This window comes from Saimiri boliviensis, chromosome X, assembly GCF_048565385.1.
Source record: "Saimiri boliviensis isolate mSaiBol1 chromosome X, mSaiBol1.pri, whole genome shotgun sequence".
NCBI lineage: Eukaryota > Metazoa > Chordata > Mammalia > Primates > Cebidae > Saimiri > Saimiri boliviensis.
The window spans coordinates 636,750-648,364 of record NC_133470.1 but is presented as its reverse complement, the minus strand read 5'-3'; positions in this window follow the sequence as shown (position 1 = coordinate 648,364).

The following is an 11,615-nucleotide window of genomic DNA, read 5'->3' as shown; positions in this document are numbered from 1 at the left end:
TCTCAAACTCCTGGCCTCAAGCGATCCTCCCACCTTGGCCCTGCAGAGCACTGGAACTGCAGACGTGAGGAATTACAGTTTGGGAAGCACCCCTTTTGTGTGGGCAGTGAGATGCACACTGTTACATGTGTGTGCAACAGAGATGGCATTCAGTCCTTAAAATACCATGACACACAGGACACCTGCCCACCGTAACCACTGCTGAAAGACCAGGCTGTTGGCCCAAGAACTCAGTGGGAAACCAAGTCACAGAGCTGGGGTTTCCGTTCCATCTGCTCCTGCTCACAAAACAACACTTCAGTAATCAATTTGTGTGATATAAGCATAACGTATAATAAATAGATGAATATAATATGTAAATATACATTAATAATGAGATATATTACATATTAATATTAAAATGTGATGTAATAACATTGAATTAATGTAATTTATATTAATATATATTTGTGATGTGTATACAATGTAGCATATTTAATATATACAATATGTTAATATATTAACTTATACAATATATTCATATATTAATGTATATTAAAGTACTATATGTTAAAGTACTGTATATAAAGATATTCATGTAATATGTTCACATACAGCACTTTAATATATCTAAATATACATTATATATATAACAATAGCATGTATGTTTATATATGTATATATATGGATATATATGCACATAATGTATTTCTATATAATGCAATTTATATAATATATATGTTTCGTATGTATTACATATAGAATTTATTTTATATATTTAGTATATATAATAAATATATTTAGATGTTTATTAGGGAAACAAAGAACAGCATTCTGTATTTTCCAATGAAAATACTGGATGACAGTTGAAATCATCAAATGCTGAAGACCTACACTGAGTATATTGATGAGAGAACTGGAAATTTGATGTTTTCTTATAAGGCAGGAAACCATGATGTACTAAAAGTAGTCCATCAACCCTTCTGTGGATCAAATTTTTAAAAAAATTTTTACTTTACATTTTTATTGACAAATAATACTGGTACATGTTTTTGGGCTACATACCAATGTTTGAGTAAATATAATGTACAGTGGTCAGATCATGGTAATTGGTGAATTTGTCAGTCATCTCCATCTGGTATCATTTCTTTGTGTGGGGAATATTCAGTATCCTCCCAGCTATTTAGAACTGTATAATGTATAGATTGTTAACTGTAGTCATCCTACAGGGCTGTAGAACACCAGAAGGTATTCCTCCTGTCTCGCTGGAATTTTGTATCCTTTAAGAAATCTCTCTCTATCCTCTCTTCCCTCCACCCTTCCCAGCCTCTAGTATCCTCTGTTCTACTTTTTATTTCTGTAAGAGCTACTTTTAGCTTCCATGTGAGCGGAGAACCTGTGGCGTCTGCCTTTCCATTTCTGCTTATTTCAGGGAACATAAAGTCCTCCGGTTTCATCCATGTTCATGAGAATGAAAGGATTTAAATCTTCATTAATGGCTGAATAGTATTCCAGAGTGTATATATACTGCCATATTTTCTTTTATTTTTTTTTTAATTTTTTGGGAAAAAAGAGAAAAAAAGAAAGAAAAGAAAGAAGGAAAAGAATGAAAGAGAGAAAGAAAGAGGAAGAGAAAGAGGGAGAGAGAACAGGAGTCTTGCTTTATTGCCCAGGCTAGAGTGCAGTCTAAAAATGGGTATTGAAGACCGCCATATTTTCTTTAAACATTCATCTGTTGTAAATTTATTTTATTATTTTTGTTGAGTCAGGGTCTCATTGTGTCATCAAGGCTGGAGTGCAATGGCACAATCACAGCTCACTGCAGTCTCGACCTCCTGGGCTCAAGCCATCCTCCCACCTCAGCCTCCAAAGTAGCTGGGACTACAGGCACACTCCCACCATGCCCAACTAATGTTTAAATTTTTTGTAGAGACAGGGTCTTGCTATGTTGCCCAGGTTGGTCTCAAACTCCTGGGCTCAAGTGATCCTTCCACCTCAGCATCCCGAAGTATTGGGATTACAGGCTCTCACGAGCCACCATGTTGGGCCTTGCAAATTTGTTTTACTAGGCAAGTTGCCTTTGAGAAGTCCATTACAGAGACCATTTTCTACACGTGTAAAGCTACAATTCAATGTTTAAAACTCTGATAAAAACCACAATGTGAGATCTACCCTCTTAACAAATTTTTACGTGCCTGTTGCAGCACTGTTCACCATGAGCTCTGTCTTCTCCAGCAGATCTCCAGAAATTTTTATTTTGCATGACTGAAACTTTATTCCTGTTAAACGGCAAGTCCCCATTCTCCCCTCTCCTCAGTCCTTGGGAACCATCATCAACCACCCCATACTCCAAAAATCAGAGAAGACGCAAGCCTGCAGCCTGGGTCTTAACTTGCATCTGAAATATTTTTAGTTCTCAAGGACATCACAGAGAATAGATTCATGGCTTCATATCTAGTTATAAATGTCTGGCTTTGAGCCGGCTACAAATTCAGCTTTTAAAATCCCCTCGGGGGCAATGTCTCGGAAACCCCCTGGCTGGAAAACAATTTATAATGAAATAGGATTTGTACGGAGGCTGTTTAAAATGACTGCCTTGGAAAAATGAAAGAAAAAAAAATCTACCAAAGGCAAAGTTTAAAAAATGATGTCATTCCAGTAAGTGGGGAATGAAGAAAGGTAATTTGGTCTACAGAGTTCTTCCATTTATTTTACATTGGCCTTGTTTTTAACTGAACTGATGAAGAATGACCAGAATGCCTGAACGTGTCGAGCGGGAAAAAGCTGGCGCTGGAGAAGGTGCAGCGTTCATTATTGGCAAAAGTCAGCCCAAGTAGTCAGTACAGGATACGGTAGAAGTATCCATTTCATTGTGCACAGATGTTTCCATGCCTTTTCTTTTGTCTTGGGTTTTTTCTTTTTTCCCACCCAACCCCACTGTACCTTTTTTCTAAGAAAAGTATCTGGTAACAATCCAATACAGGAAACTTCTGCTTCTTTCAAGAATATGATCTTTAAAATAAAGGGTGCTTAACAAGAGATTCTCTAAGCTAATATTGTTCATACCTTTCCCGTGGCCACAGTGAAAAAATAGATTGTGCATATTTTATAGAACCACCCGGACTCACATACATGCAAACACACGCATGCCCCTAAAACTGAGCCGAACAAGGCAATCCAAACTTTACAATATGAATAGAGTGGAAACAGGGTTATCAGATAGGAATTTATTAGTCATGGTTACATAGAACACTTTTATTTCAAATTATTTTTAGTACGAGTAGAGACCCGTGAAAGTGAATCCATGACCCTGACTTGGGTCTTGCTTAGTGTTTGGAAAACACTTTCCTATTAAACAGAAAAGTGACTGCTCGGCACTCCGTATCTCTTTGCTTTTCCATATTAAAACGGGACTCAATATTGGTGATTTCACAAGGGAGCAAATGCCAGCTAGTCTTGAGAGGAAACTTGGGGCTTGCTTTCTCATGACATCTGTGATTTTAAAACTCACAACCTTTTTATTTCCATTGTTCAATATGGCACACCGCAGCTTTCTGGCTAAGATGTACATTTTGCAGTACATTTATTAGAATGATCATATTCTAGCATTACGTCGGTACAATTTTTTTCTCCAGCCCGTTTCTAGATTCTGTAAATTTGTACATTGACAACTAGTTAGTCCAGCTTCTTGGTTTGTTGCTGCTGTTGTTGTTGTTGTTAACAACTGCTGGGCCCAAACTGCCGTTGATATTACAGGTTGCCGTGACTTTTTATGGAGCTAGTTTGGGATGCCAGTTGGATGGATTCTCCTTTCCTAATGGCAGTGGAATATCTGTGTCAGCTTCTGGCGGCCAGTGACTGTAGCCAGTCCATTCGAGAGACTCTGCCAACTCTCGTGAAAGATCTGGGTGGACGTTGGAGTTCTCTTTTCCAAGGGGAAGGAAATGGTGGTGGAATTGCATGTGTCTAACTCTTAACTATTTCTCATCAGAGTTTTAGATTTTGTAGGCTTATGAATTCATCTTGTCTCAGTAACAAAGTGTCAACAAATGTACTGATAAGGTTTTTATTTTAAAAATGGTAAGAGACATTATTCCAGCTAACAGTTTGCAAACCAGAGAGCTACAGTTCTGGAGAACAAAGAGACGGGCTTTGTTTGTTTTGTTTTTTTTAGTGGAGTTCCTGCCCAAGGTTCCCACTGGTTTGCTAGGCAGCTGAGGAATGCAAACTTGTGTAGTTCTGATTGGGTGCTGCTTGTTGATTCTGACTGGTTGATGCTTATTGAGTGACTGATTAATGCGTGTTGGCTTCTGACTGGTTGACACGTGTTGAGTCAACACTTGTTGGTTCTGATGGGTTGATGCTTGTTGAGTTCAGACACTGACACTTGTTGAGTCTTGATGGGTTTGTGCTTGTTGAATTCTGACTGGTTGATGCTTGTTGAATTCTGACTGGTTGACACTTGTTGAGTTCTGATTAGTTGGTGCTTGTTGAGTTCTGATGGGTTGGCATTCATTGGGTTCTATCCAACTGCTTGATGCTCATGAGTTATGACTCTTTGACACTTGTTGGCCTCTGATGGGCTGATGCATATTGAGTTCTGATGGGTTGACCCTTGTTGAGTTCTGATGGGTCGACACCTGATGAGCTCTGACTCACTGATACTTGTTGGGTTCTAACTGGTTGACACTTACTGAGTTCTGACTAGTTGATGCTTGTTGAATTCTGATTGGTTAACACAGGTCACCATCTATTGATTGATTCAGGCTGCATGAATAGGAACTGACAGCTGTGAAAGTCTCAATGTTGTAAGAATATTTGGTTTTTCCAGGCACTCAGAGCACATGTGTGAGCTCTTGTCAGCAAATGGCCACTTGACCCTGTTTTGAATTTAGTTCAGTTGAGTGACTTGGGATCCAGTTTGAAGCACCGACTCCTTCGGGATTCACAGAAGATGTAGAAGAACCTGCCATTTTAACCATTTGCCTCTATATCGATCCCATACCTTTATTTTCTTACTCTTGACTGGATTTGCTAACATTTGCTGTCCTTTTATGTTCACTGAAGTTTAGCTTAGTTTTCTGCTCTTTAAATGTGTTCTTTACGTAATGACAGATGGTCCTCATTCTAGGCTCCAGAGAGTAATAAGATGTATTCTTTCTAGCCAGACAGAATGAATTTTGATGGCTCAATATTTTAAATGGTTTATTTAAAAATTTTAATATTATAATATGTAAATATTATCATATTTCATATTGTAAATGTTACAGCATTTGTCACAATAAGTGTTAAACATATCCCAGAAATAAAACCACTTAATCATGTGTAGAGTTCTCTGTCAATATCTACTTTGGTCATTGTTATATGGGCTGCACAGTTTGATTACAATTTATAAAACTAGAATTAGGCAACCTAGTAAGACCCTGTCTCTACAAAAAAAAAAAAAAAAAAAAAATTAGCTGGACGTGGTGGTGCATGCCTGTAGTCCTAGCTACTCAGTAGGAAGATTGCTTGGACCCAGGAGTTATATGTGTGTGTGGATGGATGGATAGATAGATAGATAGATAGATAGATAGATAGATAGATAGATATGAATAGCTAGATGATAGATAATAGGTTGATAAGGATAGATGATAGATAACAGGTTCACAGGGATAGGTGATAGAGTCTCTCATGCAGAAGCCCAGGGTTTCTCTAACTGAGCACTAATGACATCTGAGGCTGGATGATTCTCTGTGCTTGGTGCCATTCTATGCATTATAGGATGTTGGCAGACGTCTCTGGCCTCTACTCCCTAGATACCAGTATCCCCCCTTGGCCCCCACTCCTGTGGTGACGACTAAAAATGTCTCCAGACATTGCCAAAAGCCCCGGGAGGCAAAATCTCCCCTAGTTGAAAACCACTACTTAAAGAAATCAGACTGAGGACCATTTGGGAGCCATCAACAGAGAGCAAACCAGAAAGAAGCAAGACTCAAAGGTGATCTTCCTTAAGCTTTTACAGGAAGATTAATCTTCATGCCAGAGAAGATCCTGGATCAACAGCGTCATCCTCCAATTTTGAAAATTATGACATATTATGCCCACATGCCAAGCCAAGAATGTGAGCTCTTGCAGTCTTTTCCTTGGATGGGATTGGACCCACCAGGTAGAAAAACTGCAAACAAGTTTATCCAACCGGATGGCTACCAAGATCAACAGAGGTGCCAGTGCACTGGCACTGTAATATAGGGGAAGTAATTATTCCTGTGGGCTCCCTTTCTGATCAGAAACCTCCAGTAGCTCACTGTTGCACTCAGAGGATGAAATATTAGTATAACAACAGTCTAGAAAGGTCTCCATGATCTACTGTCAATAACACCCCTGAATCTCTGTCCAGGGCATCAGCTCCTGATGACTGGACTGTGCTCGTTTAGAATATATCTCATAAGCTCCTGCCACGGAGCCTTTGCACTGACTCTTCTCTCTTCTAGATACCAGCATAGCTTTTGCCTTCACCGTCTTCAACTCTTTGCTCAAATATCTTCTCAATTCCTCCAGCACTTTATTTAAAATTTCAACTTCTTTCCAACACTCTACCACTTTCCAAAATTTAGTTTTTCCTCTCCAACACTGAGTACTTTCTACTGGTTTGTACACTTTTCTTATTTACTTTATCGTCTTCCTCTTCCCACTAGAATGCAAACTGCAGGCAGGCAAGGAATGTGGTCTTTGGTTGGGTTTATTGTTGAATCCCTGGCACCGGGAACAGTGTCTGGTACGTAAGTGGTACATTCCTCATGTGAAACTATGTTAGCAATGATTCACCTTATCACCATGCATAGCTGCTGTATTTTCATTTCCAGTCATGGTATGATATTCTACTTGTGGATAAAATGCACTGTAATTTATCCAGTTGGCTGAGAAAAAGAGAATTAATAGAGAAGTGGTTTGTCATTTTTACATTACAAACAATACTACATAAAATAATTGGGGGCCAGGCACCGTGGCTCACGCCTGTAATCCCAGCACTTTGGGAGGCCAAGGCAGGTGGATCACCTGAGGTCAGGAGTTTGAGACCACTCTGGCCAACATGGCGAAACCTCGTCTCTACTAAAAATACAAAAATTAGCCTGGCGTGGTGGTGGGCACCTGTAACCCTAGCTACTCAGGAGGCTGAGGCAGGAACCCGAGAGGCAGAGGTTGCAGGGAGCCGAGCTCGTGCTACTGCACTCCAGCCTGGGTGAAAGAGGGAGACGACATCTAAAAATACTAAAGTAAGTGCTGTGTACATATATGCATATTTGTGTGGGTAGGTATGTTTGTAGCATCAGTTTCTACAAAAGAAATAGCTGGATTAAAGGATTTATGCAATTCAGTTATGATCGGATATTACCAATTCCCTTTGTTATTTCCTTTGAGAGAAGGTCCTGCTTTGCTGCCCAGGCTGGAGGGCAGTAATGGCCCCCTGCAGCTTTAGCTTCCCAGGCCCAAACTATTCTGCTGCCTCAGCCTCCCGAGTAGGGACTACAGGCGTGTGCCACCACACCCGGCTAATTTTTGTAGTTTTTGTAGAGATGGGGTTTCACCGTGTTGTGCAGGCTGGTCTCCAACTCCTGGGCTCAAGAGATCTGCCTGCCTTAGCTTCCCAAACAGTTGGGATTACAGGTATGAGGCACCTCAACTGGCCAAATTTGACATTTGTAGATTCTACCTATAAGTGAGATCATGCAGTATTTATCTTTCTCTAGTTTATTTCACTTAGCATAATGACCTCCAGCTTCCTCCAAGTTGTCAAAAATGACAGAAAATATCCCTTGTTAAGGCTGAATTGCAGTCTATCATGTATAGATACCATATTTTCTTTATCCAGCCATCCATCAATGGACACTTAGGTGGACTCCATGCCTTGGCTACTGTGAATAGGGCTGCAGTGAACATGGGGGTGCAGATACTCTCAATACCCCGTCGTGGGATTGCTGGGCCATATGCTAGTTCTATTTGTAGTTTTTTTTGTTTTTTTTTTTTTTTTGAGACGGAGTTTCGCTCTTGTTACCCAGGCTGGAGTGCAATGGCGCGATCTCGGCTCACTGCAACCTCTGCCTCCTGGGTTCAGGCAATTCTCCTGCCTCAGCCTCCCGAGTAGCTGGGATTACAGGCACGCGCCACCCTGCCCAGCTAATTTTTTGTATTTTTTAGTAGAGACGGGGTTTCACCATGTTGACCAGGATGGTCTCGATCTCTTGACCTCGTGATCCACTCGCCTCGGCCTCCCAAAGTGCTGGGATTGCAGGCTTGAGCCACCGCGCCCGGCCCCCTATTTGTAGTTTTTTGAGGAACTTCCACACTATTTTCCATGATGGTAATCCTAAGGTATGTTCCCACCATCTGTGAAGCTATCTCTAAATTGTGCTGGTGGCATATCTGATATTTAACTACTTTTTGTTTGAAATACTTGCATTCAAGTAGAGTCAGACTTCAAAGGAAAAGTAAATTGTTATAGGCCGGGTACAGTGGCTCTTGTCTGTAATCCCAACACTTTGGGAGACCAAGGTGGGCAGATCATCTGAGGTCAGGAGTTCGAGACCAGACCGGCCAACATGGTGAAACCCTGTCTCTACTAAAAAATACAAAAATTAGCCAAGTGTGGTGGTGTGCACCTGTAATCCCAGCTACTCGGGAGGCAGGCAGGATAATCACTTGAACCTGGGAGGCAGAGGTTGTAGTGAACCGAGATCACGCCACTGTACTCCAGCCTGGGTGATAAGAGCGAGACAACACCTCAAAAAAAAAAATTGTTATAAACCATCTTTCCCCATTCCTTCAACTTCTGAACTTTGCAACTGATCACATAGTTTCCATGTCATGTTAGGTTATTAATGCAAATAAAACTCTTAATAATTGTATTTGTTATGAGTGCCCATTTTGTGTTTTGTTGTACAGTCTGTGTGTAACATGTGAATATCTGCTAGTAGATGTAGACCTGCCATATTTCTGTAACATTTGGAAGTAAATTAGTAGATGTTTTGAAGAAGTTTATTGTCTCTTCTGCCAACTATTTTGAATAATAGTGAGATTATAGTGCATTTTATTTTTTTTATGTTGAGAATTACTTTTTGTTCCTAAGTTTACCCTTCTAGTTTGTATTGGTTAAGTGAAAGCTGCTAGTGGCAGGGATTTTTCTGCTAAAATTTACATTTAAGCTGCTGGAAATCTGCTTTTTTCCAAACTCTTTAGTACCTCAGAGTTTACAGGCAGTCTGGACTTTTGCCCTACATTTACTTTTTGATCTATCTCCACTCCCACTGGCATTCTCACTGTGATAGGAGTTATTCTGAAATTACTTTAGGCAGATAGAGAGGAAAAGGGGTCCTTGGAATGTTTTCATTTTTGTTTGTTTGTTTGTTTGTTTTTGTTTTTGTTTTTTTTTTGAGACAGAGTTTCGCTCTTGTTACCCAGGCTGGAGTGCAATGGCGCGATCTCGGCTATACGAAACCTCCGCCTCCTGGGTTCAGGCAATTCTCCTGCCTCAGCCTCCTGAGTAGCTGGGATTACAGGCACGTGCCACCATGCCCAGCTAATTTTTTGTATTTTTAGTAGAGACGGGGTTTCACCATGTTGACCGGGATGGTCTCGATCTCTTGACCTCGTGATCCACCCGTCTCGGCCTCCCAAAGTGCTCGGATTACAGGCTTGAGCCACCGCGCCCGGCCCTTCATTTGTTTTAAAGCAGCTCCTTGTCTAGCAGGAAAGCCCTGGCTCAGAGACCTGGCAGCAGCCTTTGATATGCAAATGAAGACCATTAGAAACTGGGTCCACCCAAACATGGCAATTCCCACCCTCTCCTTCTTGCCCTTGGCCCCACGTGTGCCTGGCAGCATGGCCGCCCCCACATATCCCCACCTGTAGAACATCAGAGCACCGTCCATTTGCATATTAAAAGGCTATGGTGGGAGGGCAGTCTCCCCCGTCCACCCCTCCTCCTTGCGCTACGTGAAGGACATGCCTGGTCAAACCAATCCCCTAAGCCCTGTGCAAATCAGACACCGCCTCCTCCAGCCTCCTCATATAACTGGCTGATATTCCAGAGGAGAGGGTCTCCCCTCTCAGCTTTGGAGTCCCCACTCCCTTTGCCTCTGTACAGGGGAGCCTCTTTCTTCTTCCTTCTTTCTTGCTTATTAAAGCGCTCCATTCCTATAAACCACTCCGCATGTGTCCACGTGGTTTTATCTAAACCGGCTCAAGGACCAGGAACCCTGGTGTTCCTCTACTTTTTGGAGCCTATCATCATCACACCTTAAAAACCAGCCAGTGGCTGGCCAGACGAAAAGAGCTCCTTAAAGAATCAGCTGCCACTGTCCTCTCAAGACTCTAAGAGATTAAGTCTCCTGTATGGTTAAAAATTTAAAAAAGAACGTTAAGAGGATGGAAAACTGTTGTGCTGGACACAGTGGCTCACGCCTGCAATCCCAACACTTTGACGGGCCAACACAGGAGGATCACTTCAGCCCAGGAGTTCAAGATCAGCCTGGGCAACATAGCAAGACCCTATCTCTACAGAAAATTTTTTTAAAAAATTAGTTGAGTGTGGTGGTGGTGTGCACCTGTGGCCCCAGCTACTTGAAAGGCTGAGGTGGTAGGATCGCTTGAGCCCAGGAGGTCAAGGCTGCAGCGAGCTATGATTGCACCACTGCACTCCAGCGTGGGTGACAGAGCAAGATCCTGTCTCAAAAAAAAAAAAAAGGAGAAGAAAGAGAAAGAAGGGAGAAGGGTGGTGTGCTGGTGAGCCAGTTCCCCGGGTAAAATAAAGCCCTGATTCGTAGCGTTTACCGGTGCCTGTGGTGTAAATGCTTACTCTTCCCATAATTGTTTTCAAGCTGTCAACAGTTCAACAACCAGCTCACAAAATTCTTGAATTTTGTTGTTGTTGCTGTTTGGTTTTTGAGACGGAGTTTTGCTCTTGTTGCCCAGGCTGGAGTGCAGTGGCACGATCTTGGCTCACTGCGACCTCCGTCTTTTGGGTTCAAGCGATTCTCCTACCTCAGCCTCCCAAGTAGCTGGGATTACAGGCCACCCCACCTCCGCCCACCACCACCACACGCTGCTAATTTTTTTTTTTTTTTTTTTTTGTATTTTTACTAGAGATGGGGATTCACCATGTTGGCCAGGCTGGTCTCAATGGTGATCCACCCACCTTGGCCTCCCATAGTGCTGGGATTATAGGTGTGAGCCACTGCGCCCAGCCAATTCTTGAATATTTTAAGTCACTTCAAAAGAGCTGGAACAAGCCAGGAGGCATCATGGATTGACTTAGAGTCCCTCTTTCTTCCCTTTTCACGGTGGGCTCGGGAGCTTCATTTAAGGTCTTCGAGTCTTTTCCTTAGGCTGTCCTGCCTGCTAGGAGGGTCAGGAGGAATTAGCCAAGCCGGTAGACACCCACCCACCTCAGGAATGTGGCAGAAATGTAGTCTCCACCGTTCTTTCTTGTTCCCACCACAGTATTTTAAATGTACATATTAGCACATGAAAAGCAGATAGAGGAATACCTCCTGACACACCTCTCACCCTTAAACTTGTTAATTACATGCATTTTACATTTTGACATTGGCAAACTGGCTTTCGGAAAATATAATACTCCCCTAGTTTATACTCAATCA